Genomic DNA, 17,071 nt, shown 5'->3' on the forward strand with positions numbered 1-17,071 from the left:
TTGTTTATTCTTGATTTTATTTCCATGATTCTAGGAGGTGGGTCAAAAAGGATGTTGCTTTGATGGATGTCATAGGGTGTTCTGCCTATGTTTTCCTCTAGGAGTTTTATAGTGTCTGGCCTTACATGTAGGTCTTTAATCCATTTGGAGTTTATTTTTGTGTATGGTGTTAGGAAGTGTTCGAATTTCATTCTTTTACATGTAGCTGTTCAATTTTCCCAGTACCACTTATTGAAGAGGCTGTCTTTTTTCCATTGTATATTCATGCCTCCTTTGTCAAAGATAAGCTGCCCATATGTGTTTGGACTTACTTCTGAGTTCTCTATTCTATTCCATTGATCGTCCTTTCTATTTTTGTGCCAGTACCATACTGTCTTGATCACTATGGCCTTGTAGTATAGTTTGAAGTCAGGAAGCCTGATTCCACCAACTCCATTTTTCCTTCTCAAGATTGCTTTGGCTATTCGGGGTCTTTGCGTTTCCATACAAATCATAAGATTTCTTGTTCTAGTTCTGTGAAAAATGCCATTCGTAATTTGATCGGGATTGCACTGAATCTGTAAATTGCTTTGGGTAGTACAGTCATTTTCACTATGTTGATTCTTCCAATCCAGGAACATGGTATGTCCCTCCATCTGTTTGTGTCATCTTTGATTTCTTTCATCAATGTCTTAAAGTTTTCTGTATATGGATCTTTTGCCTCCTTAGGCAGGTTTATTCCTAGTTATTTTATTCTTTTTGTTGCAATGGTGAATGGGAGAGTTTCCTTCATTTCTCTTTCTGCTCTTCCATTGTTAGTGTATAGGAATGCAAGAGATTTCTGTGCATTAATTTTGTATCCTGCTACTTTACTAAACTCATCAATTAGTGCTAGCAGTTTTCTGGTACAGTCTTTAGGGTTTTCTATATATAATATCATGTCATCTGCAAAGAGTGACAATTTTACTATTTCTTTTCCAATTTGGATTCCTTTTATTTCTTTTTCTTCTCTGATTGCTGTGGCTAAAACTTCCAAAACTATGTTGAATAATAGTGGTGAGAGTGGACACCCTTGTCTTGTTCCTGTTCTTAGAGGGAATTCTTTCAGTTTTTCCCCATTAAGAACGATGTTGGCTTTTGGTTTTTCATATATGGCTTGTATTATGTTGAGGTAATTCCCTTCTATGCCCATTTTCTGGAGAGCTTTTATCATAAATGGATGTTGAACTTCGTCAAAAGCTTTTTCTGCATCTATTGAGATGATCATATGGTTTTTATCCTTCAATTTGTTGATATGATGTATCACATTGATTGATTTGCGTATATTGAAGAATCCTTGCATCCCAGGGATAAACCCCACTTGATCATGGTGGATGATTTTTTTAATTTGCTGTTGCAGTCTGTTAGCTAGTATTTTGTTGAGGATTTTTGCATTTATATTCATCAGTGATATTGGTCTGTAGTTTTCTTTTTTTGTGACATCTTTGTCTAGTTTTGTTATCAGGGTCAAGGTAGCCTCATAGAATGAATTTGGGAGTGTTCCGCCTTCTGCAATATCTTGGAAGAGTTTGAGAAGGATAGGTGTTAGCTCTTCTCGAAATGTTTGATAGAATTCGCCCATGAACCCATCTGGCCCTGGGCTTTTGTTTGTTGGGAGATTTTTAATCACTGCCTCAATTTCCATACTTGTGATTGGTCTGTTCATGGTTTCTATTTCTTCCTGGTTCAGTCTTGGAAGATTGTATTTTTCTAAGAATGTATCCATTTCTTCCAGGTTATCCAATTGATTGGCATATAGTCGCTTGTAGTAGTCTGCCATGATCTTTTGTATTTCTGAGGTGTCCGTTGTGACTTCTCCTTTTTCATTTCTAATTCTGTTGATTTGCATCTTCTCCCTTTTTTTCTTGATGAGTCTGGCTAATGGTTTATCAATTTTGTTAATCTTCTCAAAGAACCAGCTTTTAGTTTTATTTATTTTTGCTATGGTTTCTTTCCTTTCTTTTTCATTTATTTCTGCTCTGATCTTTATGATTTCTTTCCTTCTGCTCACTTTGGGGTTTCTTTGTTCTTCTTCTTCTCATTGTTTGAGGTGTAAGGTTAGGTTGTTTATTCGATAATTTTCTTCTTTCTTAAGGTAGGACTGTATTGCTATAAACTTCCCTCTTAGAACTGCTTTTGCTGTGTCCCATAGGTTTTGGGTTGTTGTGTTTTCATTGTCGTTTGTTTCTAGATATTTTTTGATTTCCTCTTTGATTTCTGTAGTGATTCCTTGGTTGTTTAAGAGTGAATTGTTTAGCCTCCATGTGTTTGTATTTTTTGCAGTTTTTTTCCTGTAACTAATATCTAGTCTCATGGCATTGTGGTCTGAGAAGATGCTTGATATGATTTCAGTTTTCTTGAATTTACCAAGGTTTGATTTGTGACCCAAGGTGTGATCTATCCTGGAAAATGTTCCATGTGCACTTGAGAAGAAAGTGTAGTCTGTCGTTTTTGGATGGAAAGTCCTATAAATATCAATTAAGTCGAGATGGTCTAATGTGTCATTTAAAGCTTGTGTGTCCTTATTTATTTTCTGTTTGCATGATCTGTCCATTGATGTAAGTGGGGTGTTCAAGTCTCCCACTACTATTGTGTTACTGTCGATGTCCCTGTTTATGGCTGTTAGCATTTGCCTTATGTATTGAGGTGCTCCTATGTTGGGGGCATAGATATTTACCATTGTGATATGTTCTTCTTGAATGGATCCCTTGATCATTATGTAGTGTCCTTCCTTGTCTCTTGTAATAGTCTTTACTTTCAATTCTAATTTGTCTGATATGAGTATTGCTACTCCAGCTTTCTTTTGACTTCCATTTGCATGGAATACCTTTTTCCATCCCTTTCCTTTCAGTCTATATGTATCCCTTGGTCTGAAGTGAGTTTCTTGTAGGCAGCATATAGAAGGGTCTTATTTTTGTATCCATTCAGCCAGTCTGTGTCTTTTGGTTGGAGCATTTAATGCATTTCCATTTAAGGTGATGATTGACATGTGTGTTCCAATTACCATTTTCTGAATTGTTTTGGGTTTGTATTTGTGGGTGTTTTCCTTTTCTTGTGTTTCCTACTCAGAGAAGTTCCTTTAGCACTTGTTGTAAGGCTGGTTTGGTGGTGCTGAATTCTCTTAACTTTTGCTTGTCTGCAAAGCTTTTGATTTCTCCATCAAATCTGAATGAGATTCTTGCTGGGTAGAGTATTCTTGGCTGTAGGTTTCTCTCTTTCAGGACTTTCAGTATATCCTGCCATTCCCTTCTGGCCTGCAGAGTTTCTGTAGGAAGGTCAGCTGTTATCCTGAAGGGTTTTCCCTTATATGTTGTTTGTTGCTTTTCTCTTGCTGCTTTTAATATTTTTTCTTTGTGTTTAATTGTCGTTAGTTTGATTAATATGTGTCTTGGTGTATTTCTCCTTGGGTTTATTCTGTATGGGACTCTCTGTGCTTCTTGGACTTGGTGAATTATTTCCTTTCCCATGTTGGAGAAGTTTTCCACTATAACCTCTTCAAATATTTTCTCAGACCCTTTCTTGTTTTCTTCTTCTGGGATGCCTATAATTCAAATGTTGTTATGTTTAATGTTATCACTGAGGTCTCTGAGAGTGTCTTCTATTCTTTTTTCTTTTTCCTGCTCTGTGGCATTTATTTCCCCCATTCTATCTTCCAACTCACTTATCATTCTTCTGCCTCAGTCATTCTGCTGGTTATAGCATCTAGAGTATTTTTAATTTCAGTTATTTTGTTATCCATTGCTGTTTGTTTTTCTGAGTTCTTGTGAACTGTTTCTTGTACTTTATTTTGTTATCGAGATTTTGTATCATTTTTAGTATCATTACTCTGAATTCTTTTTCAGGCATTTTTCCTATTTCCTCCTCATTTATTTGGTCTTTTTTTTCCTGCTCCTTTGCCTGCATGATGTTTCTTTGTTTCCTCATGGTTGTCCAGACTTTTGGGGCTGCTTTTCCTGGCGATAGAGGTGTTTATAGAAGACAGTCCAAGCCTCAGACTAATGTCCAAAGCCTTGGAGGCTGGAGACCGAGGGCAGGAGCCAGCACTGTCAGCTTCTGGTGAGAGCTCTCCTTCTGACTTGCAGGTGGCCTCCTTCTCACTGTCTCCAAAGTCTCAACGCTGGCACATACTGACGCTGAGATTCAAGCACAAGCCGACTGGCAGCTGCTGCTCTTCCCCTTAGCTGGTGTGTTCAACTTAATAAACTAGAGGCTGAGGACAGTGGGCTTCATGGGGTAGATGTCCGATTGATCTGTCAAACTGAGACACCCACGTAGAGCTTCCTGGATTGCTCTTAAGTCCATGGACAGAGAGCCATACTTGCTGAGTGTAGTTTTCAATTCTGCATTTTCCAAACTGCTTGAAAGTTCCTGCAGCTGAATTCTTGGCGGGAAGAGACTGCAACTGATGGGTTGAGTGGGCAAAGGGCCCGGTGAGCCAAGGGGCTGCTCTCCACAGGCAGGAAGTAAAAAGCACAGGCTTTCAAGCCACACTGTCTACATCCCACTAAGAAACTTCACCTTTCTGTGCCTCTTGTTTTTGCATCAATTCCGAGGCGAGGCGTTGCTCTCAGCCGGCTCGGGACCCCAGGGCCCGGTCCACGTGCCCCGTGTCGGCCGGGTGTGCGGACTCCAGGGCGGTGGCGCACGGGGACTTGGAGGGAAAGGCACCTGGCATGGCACGTGCTGTCCCTAAGAAGTTGACGGCGCAAGGCACGTGCAGTTCCTGGCCCGCAGTGGCACGAGGGGCCCAAGGGCAGCGGCGCACTCGGACCTCCCAGAAAAAGCACAGGACCGGGCGCATGGAGCGTGCGGCCCGGGGCAGCGGAGTGTGGGGACTTTATGTGGCACGTTGGAGCCGTGGGCGTGTGGCGCCAGGGGTCCGGGACCGGCGGGGCACTTGAACCGCCAGGGGAACTCCACTATGTTTTAAAAATAATTAAAAGATTTCTAAATAAGCCATGGTTCTAGTCTCATGAAAATGAAAATTTAATAACCATTTAAAATCTATTAAAATAAAATTATGACATTTAATCTTGAAATGCAGCTAAATTGATGCTTACCATTAAATTTATAGCATTAAATACATATAATAAAAATAAGAGTTTAAAATATTCTGTGTCCATTTTAAGAAGTTATCAAAAAAATTAAATTAAACCCAAATATATGACACAGAAGGAAGTGACACAATAAATCTAGGAAGATAAACTAATGAAGTAGAAAACATATGTTTTAAAGAGGATTAGCAAAGGCAAATATTGTTTTTTGAAAAGGTTTGTAAAAGTGATAAATTATTGTAAATACTGATTAAGAGAGAAGGGACAATTAACTAATGCCAGAAATAAATAAAAAGGACAGCACTAAAGATTGTATACGCATTAACAGTAAATTAAAAGGTATTATGAAGAAAATTATGTCAATTTATTTTAAAATTTAGATGAAATGTACAAATTATTTGTAAAAAGACTAAACCAAGACTATTGCAATGTGAATGAAAATATTAATAATCTCAAATCTATTGAGGCAATTGGAATGTTCAGTTATAATTAATGCAAAAAGGGATACAGATGTCCTCTCTAGTGAATCCATTGCAACATTTAAAATTAAAAAAAAAAATCTTCAATTTAATGCAAATCACTCTAGAGAGTTAAAAATGTAGGACAACTTCCCACACTCTAATACAACAGAACAGAACTACCTTGAAACAAAGACCTGAAAAAACCGTGTGTGTGTGTGTGTGTGTGTATAATACAAACACGGCATTTAATTTTTTTTTGGTAGTACAAATTTCTTTCTGCTTTCCAGGTTAACTACCTGGCTTTTTGTACTGAACTATATTATTAGAGAGAATTACTCTATACCGAGAACATAATATATTCACTGGGGCTCCTCCAGAATTAAATATGAAATGTCAGCCTACATTATCAAAAGTTTGGCTGGTCCTTGTCATCTTAGCATACAGTATCCTTTTTTGTGATAGGCTAGATTAGCCAGTAGATTCGAGAATGAAAGCATCCCAACCCTTGCTTAATCTGGGAAGTGTTAATCAACTAGAGTTTATTTCTCTTAAATTTTCTTCTGTCTGCTGTTCTTCACTAGTTTTAAAAGAAAGTATGATTTTTAAAATTAATCCAATGATTTCTTATTATAATAGAAGGAATAATAAAAATATTTTACATCCTTCCACATGCTAATCAAAGATGACCTTCTCAAATCCTTTTTCTACATTCTGAATTAATTATTAAGGGAGGAATACTAGCAAGGGATCAAAAGAAAACTTAGCACGTGTTGAATTGAATTTCTCCCACCAACATATTGACATGATAGGACTACAATAAATTATATGTTTTAGTGAATTTACAATTTGGGAAGAATACATAAATAATATCTAAAAATATTTCTTGCTTTGTAACAAATGAGAAATAACATGAAAAAGCTGTAATTTTAAGTTTTTGTTTTATTTGTTTTCCCTATAGCTTGTTTGAAAGTGACAGTGATGTTAAAAAAAAAAAAAAAGTCCCTTCAGAACTACCTGAGCAATTATTTCCTCAACTATGCTTGCAATAGAATCCATGGATTTCCTTAAAAAAAAAAAAGAAAAGAAAAGAAAAAGGAGCAAGTAACAACTATGGAAACTATGGAAAATAACATTTTTTTTTTTTGGTTCAAAACAGTGCTCTATTAGCGTGCATAGCTCAGTCATAAGATGCTTTGCGATTATAAATAGCAGAGAGAGAAGCTTTAAAATGTGAACAATACTCTGTCCTTGGCCCAAGGGAATCTCCTCCCCATAAAGTGAAAATGGGATGTGGGAATTGGGTTTTGTTGCCAGAATTTCAGGCACTCTCGGAGGAGTCTCTTCTTTAGGAGCAATACAATTAATTTTTACCTGCAGAGAGAGGCCTTTCACCTTCTGCAGCAGGACATCTAAATTCTCACCCCTATTCTTCCCAGTATAAAATGCGTAAAGCTGGTCCATCTACTTAATCATGTGTCCCGGTTGCCCTAAACCATAAAAATGCAAGGGGACACTTGTCTTGCTAGACTCACAAGCTGTTTCAAGGAGAAAAGAAGCATATTTGATTTAATAGAGGCATTTAAATACTTAAAAATACTAGACATTAGTGATGAATTTAAGTGTTACAGATGTTTTTTATCACTCCCTATTTCATATTTTCCCTTCAAATGTTTATCAGATGAATTATAAGGGCCTGCAGGCATGACCTCTAACAAAGCTGAGAGACATCCAAAAGCAACAAGGGAAATCATTCCACTTGTAGAAAATCCTCTGGGAGAAGACATAGTTGTGTACTTTGTTCTGAAGTCATCATTCTACCATGTCCTTCCAAATTTAAATATCAGTAATTGTATCCCAATTACATCAGAGCAGGGAATCTGCTCTCATCATAAGGAAACTATATTTTTTATATTTCTTTAATTTTGTATCAATATGAAATGATGGGTGTTCATTAAACCTATTGTGGTCATTATTTCATGACATATGTAAGTCAAATTATAATATTGTACACCTTAACAACATACAGTGTTGTGTGTTAATGATATCTCAATACAACTGGGGAGAAAGAACAGAGAATCTTTCAACTTATTATTTAAGGCCATTAAAAAGGGAATCCCTGTCTTACTTTTCACATTTTCTCCTAATACAAAGCACTATAATATGGCCATATTATTAAAACTGGAACCGACAGTTCTTATTTCACCTGAAAGACATGTCTTCCCATGTTCTAAATCTGTACTTCCTCTGGGAAGTTTCCATTAACTACCTCATCCGATTTCATTTTAGATTTCTGTCCTAAACTTTTATGGTACTTAATCAAGTCTCTTCTGTTTTCTTGTTTTGTTATTTAAATGCCTTTGTATACACATATAAAACACACACAATGCTTTAGTGAATCTATAGTAAAGAAGCAGGGGTTATTTTTATTCCAATAATAAATGCTTTCTAAAACTATCAAGCTGCTATTGTGTACCAAAATTTTGGATGCATTTTAAAATCTTACATCTCAGGATTATAGGTAATTGCATTTCATTCTTTGACTAAGGAAGTCGAAACTTGGAAAGCTGATGTGCCTTGCAAATTTGCAAAGATATTTAAATGTCAGGACCAGGATTCCAGATAGATGCAAGTAATTCCAAAACACATTTCTTTTAAACTTCATTGTTGCCTGGCCCATTTTATTTCTCAGCTTAATTTTTTGTCATCAATGCCTTCAATGTCTTCTGCACAATTTTGCTGCTTGGTAGGCTATACATAGTAGGTACTTATAATGGAATCTCAATAAATACTTGCAGAGTAATGACTGTTTACATATTGGCTTTTCCCAAGGATCCTGGAGGCAATTGAAAAGAAACCCAACTAATATCCAAACTGCAGATTATCAGGTATAAAGTATATGTGGACACTTACACTACCCTTTTCCTATGATGAGCTCAAGTAGGAAGAACTCCTAAATCTGGGAGTAAACACTATTGAAAACAACTGAACAGACTTGTCTATGTACAGAACATATTTTAGAGATAATCCCTGACTGATTTGGTACCATCTGATTTCAAGTGTTTGACTAGTACTAGACAAAATTTAGGATTACAGGAAAATGCACATCCATCGATACTTTCCGGCAGGCTTCCCTGCATGAGATGAGTTGGATGATTAAAACCATATTTCCACTAACAAAACAGATGGGATTTATAGCTAATGGAAAATGTTGAGATATGCCAAAAAGAGAAGGCCAATAGGCTATATTCAAGTACATCCAGAGTATGGCATTACCATGGTAAATTTACAAATTCCACATGCACAGAGATTTTTGTGCTTTTCTCATGAACCTATTCCATGCTCCTTAAACACCTGAAATAACTGCATTACTGAATTTACTGGATTCAGAATTAACCACTGAAAGCAGTTCTATTTCTGAGAGAAAAAAATATCACTTTAAGTTCAATTTTATTTGGTTTTAAAAAACAAAAATTAGAAAGTGACACAGGGTCCAGAAAACACATCTGCAGATACAGTGAATTCTCTCCCTCTAGATAGCCCTACATGGGATCCCAATTTTTTTGTAAAGGTGACTGTATGTGTGGTAATCAGAACCTTGAGCAGAGGTTATATCAATTAATTATTTAATGGTTTTGAGCCAAAATGGCATAATGTGCTCAATTCCACAAAACACATGGACTAAACTGTTAAATGAAATACTAAACATCCATCAACTACAGTGTTCTTTCTCTTTGGGCAGCAGTTTGAAGTATATTCCCTTTCATGATTCTGTTCTTGTATAAATTCATATCAGACTAACACACTTTTCTAATTGAGTCAGTGTTTTTTTAGAAATGCTAATAAATTTTGTCAGCTCAAGCCTTGCATAGTGGTAAAATGTATTTAATTTAATTTGTTAAGTAGTTAAATCTTTATTCATTATTTAATACAACCCCCTTATTTTTTCTAGTATACAAACTATTATTATGAATATTATTTTATTTTGCAAATAATAGAACTGAAAAGAATGAAAAACTTCAAAAAATGCAGTGATGACATGTCAGAAATTAATCAATAAGTAGTTATTAAATGCATGGAGTACATATTCAAATTTAAGAGAAATGGACAAAATTAACATTAAAATATGTTTATGCTAATTATTATGACAAAATAAAACTCAAAGAAAATAAGTTTTAAAGTAGAGAGTATTTAATTTTTTTAATGGAATACAATACAATATTACTAAGCTTCACTATAATGGGAAAGAATCCTACAATCACAGTAGCTTGAAATGAGTATTTAATTATCACATGCACAATATGTAGCTGTGGGTTGGCTGCAGCTTTGCTCCAGACAGTTCCTGAACTTCAGGCTAAGATTGTTTCAGTCTGCAACTCTGCTCCATTTTGGGTATGACTGACATGTCTCTTTATTTCAAAACAGAGGAAAAAGAACAGTACATGGATATTCTTTAGGAAAGTAGAAGAGTAAGAGCTGATATAAACATATAATATCTACAGTTTTGGTGTAGCCATTGCCTAACTATGTTTGCTCACACTGGCCAAAATTAGTCATATGGTCAGTGTAAAATCTTTGGTATAGGGAATTACACTACCTCCAGAAGGCATTGCAAGTCGCCTCCCTCAGAAGGGGTGTGTCCCCTCAGGTCTCATACAGGAAAGACAGTATGAATCACTAATAATTATCTACCACAGATAAATTATGATACATACATTAAAGCATTTTAAACTGAAAACATAGCAAGTGACTGAATGTATATCCATGACAAGATTTATGGAGGTTTATTGATAATGTGTATCTTTGTTAGTGGTTTTCTGTTATTGTTCCCAGTTTTGTATAAACAGAAGTTGTATGCAGTTATTTTGGATAAAATGCTTAGAAGAAAATTTTGCTGTATTTATAGCTAATATTTTGTTAAAAACCAGGTATTTCTCTTTTTTTATGTCAGTAGAAAGGCAGTTACCTAGGAATGAAAAATGTAAAGTTGAGTGAGACATCTTCCACTCACTGGGAGGAGTGATGAAAGGTCCTGACTTCTCTTTATCGTTCTGTTAAAATGTGAAAACTCACAGTGTCCTCAATGCTATGTTGTATAATTCTTAAATTATGTGAATATTATTAACTTATGGATACATCTCTGTACTGAAATACAAAAGCAACCTCCAAAAACCACTTATAAAATCAGTCTCTGCTTTAACATCTATTTCAGCTCAGGGAAGTTTAAAATATCAGTGCCTAATTACAATCACAAATAGATATACATGTAAAGAAAAGAAACAAAATTGGATGCTTAGATAGAAAGTTTTCTCTTTCATTCATAAATAATCATCATGGAGGTCACGGCTCTTTTTCCTGCCCCCCCAAGTTTATCTTTGTGAATCTCACTTCTTAGACCAAAAAAATCACTCTATTTTGTGAACATACTATGATTTAACCCAACAGACCTCCGTTGATGGAAATTTGAATTCTTTCACATTCATTGCTCTTATGGCTAGGTCTGGTGGTAAATTTGCAAGATGCTGATAAGTGTCCCTCCACTATGTATTCTGCATCTTTATTAGCAGTGAATTAAAGAAATTATTGCCTCAAGCCCCTCTTCAGGATATGCTGTTATGTGTCTAGATTTTTATAAATATAATAAGTAAAAAATAGTGTTCCAATTTTTTTTCATTTTCTGATTAGCAGCCAGTTTGAGCATCTTTTCATATGGTTAAGACTCACTTCCAGGTCTTTTTCTCTTACTTAAGTTTTTATGTACATCTTTAGATTCTTTTTACAGGGTGATTGGACTTCTTTCTAATCCACTGTTTAGAAGCACTGTATGTATCAATATCTTTCATAAGATATGATTTTGGACATCCTTTGTTATAGAATTTGAATCTGTGTTGGACCTGAGAGGTAGACTGCAGGACTGAAAGTTGGTTTAGTCTTTTCATGTAGATTCAGTTCTGAACTTACCTAACAACATTTTACCTCTGGGACTGTGAGAAATGATTAACTGTATCTTGTTGGTGCCTTTGTCATCATGGGCCTCCTCCAAGCCCATGGTGAATTTCTAGATTTTCCAGCTTCCCCCTTTCCTGTTAGCAATTCTCAGGTCACACTCCATCTTCGACCTCCTCCCCAGACCACCACTCAGGCCTGAGTCACTCTTCCCACTCTGAGGATGGCAGCAGTAGCTCTGAAGTACACAGCCTTTCCCTTTCTCCATACAACTGCAGGAAGGGCCATTCTCTCACATTGCCACACTCTTCATTGCATTTTGCTTTTGCTTAGGCTATTTCTGCAGATGTTTTTGCTTAATCTGTTCTTTTATGGCTTCTGAATTGAAAGTTACATCTGGAAAGGCCTTGCTACTCCGAGATTATAAAGGTGTCCACCCATTTTTTCTAATATATAGAGAATAGAATTTTGACATAAAATTTTTGATCCAGTTATAGTTTGTATCAATGTATTTTTGATGTACTTTTTTCTTCATTTATGATATAGTTAAGTCTTTTTCTTTGATGTGTTTCTCAGGTTTTGACAGCTCTAATTTCAGTCTAATCTTTTAAGCCATCTCTTCTCTGTGTTCTTGTATTTCTGTATTTTTGTTCTTATCTTTTCTTTAAAACAGCCAATACTTTATCAAATTTATTTTTAGTTCACGTTGGAGTATTAGATTACAATTTTTATCAAATATGTGACATAATAGTTATGATTTTCATCTGTTTTCTTACTGCATTGTTGTTTAGAAATGGAATTTTTTTGTTGTTCTTTTTGTTGTTGTTGTTGTTGTTAGTCACTGCAGCCAATGAATTTGCAGTCAATGAATTTTCATGAACTATTATTGGTAGATTCCTAGGCAGCAGCCATAGGATTGATCTGGAGTGGCTTTCTAAGCTTTCTTAGTTAATGATTTCCCTTCTGCTTCTGCAAAGAGCTTAAAAATATAGCACGTTTGGCTCTCAAAGGTCTACTAAAAGAAATCTTGCACTAATAGTTCTGGTTTTCCTACATCTCACAGTCTTTCCCTTGTAATATATGCCTTCATTTATAGAAGTTATAGAATTTGAAATTCTTCAAATCTGCTATCTCTGGGAAATAACCCTCACCCCAATTTCTGAATCTTCTCTCTTTGCTTTCCTAGAAATTCTGCCCTATCCAATATTTATTCTAATTCCAATGGCTATCTTCTGGTGGGTTCCTTTCTTTCTGAAAGTCAAAGCAGTAAAATCTTGCAATCATATGCCCTGATAATGCAAATTTTACTATAATATGATGGGAGATTAGCTCCTGCTCTCTATGCATACTTATTCTAAATTGGATGTAATTAACATTCTATATCCTCTTAGGTGAGAGGGAAGATAGAATGGTGGACAGACTGAGAATCCATAGGGCAATGGTAGTCATTCCCATCTCAAGGTGGGATGTGGAGGGTGTGAAGCCATAATCCAGTATTCCCTTTCCTTAGTTTTTCTCCATTTTGAATATACAGAATAGGTATCAATTAACTGGAAATATTCCTGGAATAATAAATATTCTGAAATCTTTTCCATTGATATTTAAACAAAGGTAGAGAATTGCCATCACGTGACTCAAAAACCAACTGCACCAGGTTGGATTTGAAATGCATGGCCCAGACACTGGAAAGCTCAGCTACTGTGTAGTCTCAACTCAATTATCTCATTAATCTCACAGTAATGGAATCCAACATTGTATGCGATTTAATATTTTGCATCCCACTAGGTTGGGTATTCATGTATCTCCAGTGATTTCTGGGCTTACAATATCTAGCCCTCTTGTATAGATTCCTGTTCACTTCATGGCACATTTCCATGTATGTACCTCAAGGTTTGTTGAAGACCTCTGCTTTGGGCAACATCTGAACACATTTGTTGCTTATAGATTGTTTTTTCTGATCCTAGTTTTCTTGAAAATGTAGGTTGTGAATTTGTTGTTACTGCAGTTATTGGTCTCCTTAACTCTCTATATGAATACCTGCATGTACCCACTAGAACTGGAATTCTGCTCAGGGATGTGGAAAGATATTTTTAGATCCCTGAATATAATTTCTTGTCTCTGAAATTAGGAAGCTCAAGCTTCATAAAATACAATTTAAGATTCACTAGTAGACTCTCATAAGATTCAATCGTAGAAGCAATTTCACCTAAATAATTCTTATTCATTTTACATTCTTCCTTTCTAGAGAATAGTCATTTTTAATCTATTTCTCCAAAGTTCACCATCAGAATAGATATTAAAAATTATATATATCCTTGTTTCAAGAAAGCACATTCAAAGAAACTATATATCACCTTTGACCTTGTGAATAACAAAGCTGAACACATATAAGCCACTTAACTCAAAATATTCAATGTCGTTTCATTTACACTCTCTAAAGAAACTTGTGAGGGTATCTAATATAGATATGTGAAATTTGACAATGTTCACAAATAATAGTATTTAGTCTTTGAAGAAAAATGTAATTATTTTATAAAGTGTTACATCGATCCTAAGCACTTTTTCAATGATGAATATGCTTGGATTGAAGAATAAAACAAGATCTAATATTTTTTGTTCCGCTTTGACTCATGCTTGTTTCTACTCAAATTAAACCTAATTTTAGTTGTCAGGATCCTAGCTGTTAATGTCTCATCTACTGTGACCACTTCCATCATAATATGCAGAGGTCATTTGTATGATATTTGACTCTATTGATTTTAAAGTTATAAAACTCAACACCACATGGACTCTTTACAGTTCATGATAAAAATGGAATTTGTGACTCCTGATGTGTGGCAGAGGGCAGTTAAAAAAAAAGAAAAAAGAAGAAATGTGCCTTTCTCGGAAATAAATTTTGATAGGGAAATAGCATTTTGAATACATACTGGTAGGAAGAGAAGAAAGAGACTGATTAAGACTAAAAAGTAACAAAGTGAAAGTGAAGTAAAATTGAAAAGTAAAAGGGATTATAAAGTTAATACTGGTATAAAAAATTATCACCAGTAAGGGAAGAATGTGTCATTGACAACTTCAAAGGAAACTGGGGGGAAAATCACATGAATTACAAATTTGCATAGTGGTCATATGTCATGTCTTCTGGCCACCCAGCATCTTTTGCACATCCTTCATGTGCTTGAGAATTTTCTTCTCTTATGATTTCTGGATACCCAAGATAGAAACCAGAAAACATACCTGCCCAGTGTGACTGTCTTTTTGTTGTGTCAGCTTGGGAAGGCTATAGTCCCCAGTTGTCTAAACACTAGTCTAGGTGTCTCTGAGAAGATACTTTGTAGATGTCATTAAATTCCATAATCAGTTGACTTTAAGTAAGGGAGATTATCCTAGATAATCTGTGTGGCCTGATTCCATCAGCTGTAAGGTCTAAAAGTATATCTGAGGCTTACCTGAAGAAGTCCTGCCTGCAGACAGCAGCTTCAGCCTGTGCTCTGGAGTCTAAGCCTGGCCCTCCTGCTTACCTGTTCTTCAGATTTTGAACTTGCCTAGCCAGCCACACTAATCTGGTAAACCGATTCCTTGCAATATGTCTCTCTTTTTACTTAAGTCTTAGGGTGCTTAGTGATAAAGCAATACTGGCCCCAATTAGTGGGAGTTTTGTCCTAAGCTTCCTCATAGATTGAATATCTTAGGGCACCCAGATACAATAAAAATTGAAGATTATTCTCTTAGCAAGCACTCTGGATCTGGAAATGTATCACAGAGTACAGCTGTAAAAAAGAAAGATACTGGGCTATCCAGTAAAAACAAAATTAAGTAAAAAAATGCATCCAACTTAGGATAATGGCTCACCTACTACTACTTTTGAAAAGTCAGAAATAATTATCTTCCACACAAACAGAACTCAAGATGAAGATAAATTCATTTAATAAGGAGTTTCACAGAAGCCGAGGGTTCCTGAGAGTTGGTTTCTAAAGGTATATGGCTTTGGGTTTCTAGATCTGCCCATTTTGGTGTTATAAATCCAAGTCAGTTAGTATTTTGGGGGGCTCTTGTGTACAGTTATTTAATCTAATTTTGGTCAAATAAACCTTTGAGAATGTAGAATCATTCCCCTGATAAACACAAATTGCTACAGTGAGTTTACAAATTCCCTGCTTCTTTTGGAAAATGTTTCCTACCTGTCAATTGTACATAGAGAAACTTGAGTAATTCTAGGAGTTAGGGTCCAAGTAACTCATGGTTTTCAGGAATTTTAAAATTCAGAAGACTTTGAATTGTATGGTTTACTACCAACTTATACTTCACTGCATATATCAATATTAACGACTGTCTTATAAATGAAGTTTTTCTTGTTTCAGTAAGTGTTTTCTGTTCTTTTCCCAAGGAAGCTGAGAATCCAAATCCTAATATAGAAGTAGAGAGTTATCCAATCCTTGTACAACTGATTTATATAACCTACCACAACACATATTTGTTTATTCAATTTATAAATTATTGGTGTTAATAAATAATACATATTTATTTATTAATTTTTCCAGCTTTACTGAAATATAATTGACATATTGTATAAGTCTGACATGCAACCTGTTGATTTGATATACTTATATAATGCAAAAATTATTAACACCATTACCTTCATAAGGTCACATGATTAGCATGTCTTTTTTTTTTTTTAATAAGAACATTTAAGATCTACGCTCTTAGGCACTTTCAAGTATATAATATAGTATTATTAAGTATAATCACCATGCTGTACATTAGATTCCCCAGAACTTATTCATCTTATAACTGGAAGTTTGTATTATTTGGCTAATATCTTCCCATCTTCCCCACTCTCCAATCCCATATAACCACCATTCCTAGTCTCTGCTTCAATGAGCCTGGTTTTGTTAGATTCCATGTATTACTGATATCATACAGTATTTGTCATCATCTATCCTTTGGACTTATTTCACTTAGCATAATGCCGTCAAGTTCCATCCATGTTATCACAAATAGCAGAATGTTTTTCTTTCTCATGACCAAATAATATTCACAAATACATGTAACATCCTCTTTATTCATCCATTGATGGACCCTTAGGCTGTTTCCATATCTTGACTCTTGAAAATAACGCTGTGAAGAACATGAGGGTGAACATATCTCTTCAAAACTTTTTCATTTTCTTTGGATATATATCCATAAGTGAGATAGCTGGATAATATGGTAATTCTATTTTTTTTTTTTTTTTAGTTTTGGGGGAAACTTCATACTGTTTTCCATTGTGGCGATACCAATTAACATTCTCACTGACAGTATAAGGGTTCTCTTTTCTTCACCTCCCCAGCAACACTTTTTATCTCTTGTCTTTTCGATGATAACTATTCTCACAGGTGTGCAGTCTTTTCTCACTGTAGTTTTGATTTGCATTTCCCTAATGATTGGTGATGTTGAGCCCTTTTCATGTGCCTGTTAGCCATCTGTATGTCTTTGTAAAAAAGTCTACTCAGATCTTTTGTCTATGTTTTATTCACATTGGTGTTGTTGTTGTTGATTTATATGAGTTCTCTATATATTCTGGATATTAACTCTTTATCATATATACAATTTGCAAAT

The sequence above is a fragment of the Hippopotamus amphibius genome, chromosome 14 (assembly GCF_030028045.1).
Source record: "Hippopotamus amphibius kiboko isolate mHipAmp2 chromosome 14, mHipAmp2.hap2, whole genome shotgun sequence".
Taxonomy (NCBI): Eukaryota; Metazoa; Chordata; class Mammalia; order Artiodactyla; family Hippopotamidae; genus Hippopotamus; species Hippopotamus amphibius.